Here is a 700-nt window from a genome sequence, read left to right as displayed (position 1 = left end):
GATGACCTAACTCTTTCAAATCGAATAAATAAATAAAATAGTTGGTCCACCTCAAAGTGTGCAAATATGGATTACGATTGGCTACCAGAGAAATCATGGAATACAAGTAAAATAGGTACAATGGATTTGGCAAAATTTAGAGTAGAATTTAACGACCTATCCGTTCACTGCCACCTCCACGTTGGCAAATTATTAACCTGGCAGGGGAAAAGGGCAAATGAACGACAGATCATTTTGGCTTGGCAGATGAGGTAGCCCAGGTAGGACCTGTACTTTGAATGACAAGACACTAGTGCTGCTGGAAGGGATCCATGGGGATTGTGCTCAAGGTACCATTTGGTAGATAAAATATATAATGCATTGCTTAACAGCATCAGTAACAGTAGAATTCTATATTGACAGCAAGGCCTGGAGAGCTCAAAACAGGTCGTACTTTAAATCCTCAGAGCGGAGATCAAAACTGTGGACAGATCGATTTATTGCATGCGGATAAGGTTAATAGTGAGTGGTGATGATTCATTTTGACAGATGATGATTATTATTGAATTTACTGGAGTTGTTCTACGTACCCTGATTTTTCCTTGCGTAAACTAATTAGGAGTGTAATGTCATATTGTGCCATGCTAAGCAACCCTGAGAGCTGGATGAGATTGGCAGTGATCGGCCCTGGAAAGAAGCAGCAGCAGGACATATAATGACT

This window comes from Theobroma umbraticum, unplaced genomic scaffold (genome assembly GCF_002168275.2).
Source record: "Theobroma umbraticum cultivar Fairchild unplaced genomic scaffold, ASM216827v3 scaffold_30.0, whole genome shotgun sequence".
Lineage (NCBI taxonomy): Eukaryota > Viridiplantae > Streptophyta > Magnoliopsida > Malvales > Malvaceae > Theobroma > Theobroma umbraticum.
The sequence above is the reverse complement of the archived record's forward strand: the minus strand, read 5'-3'. Positions refer to the sequence as shown.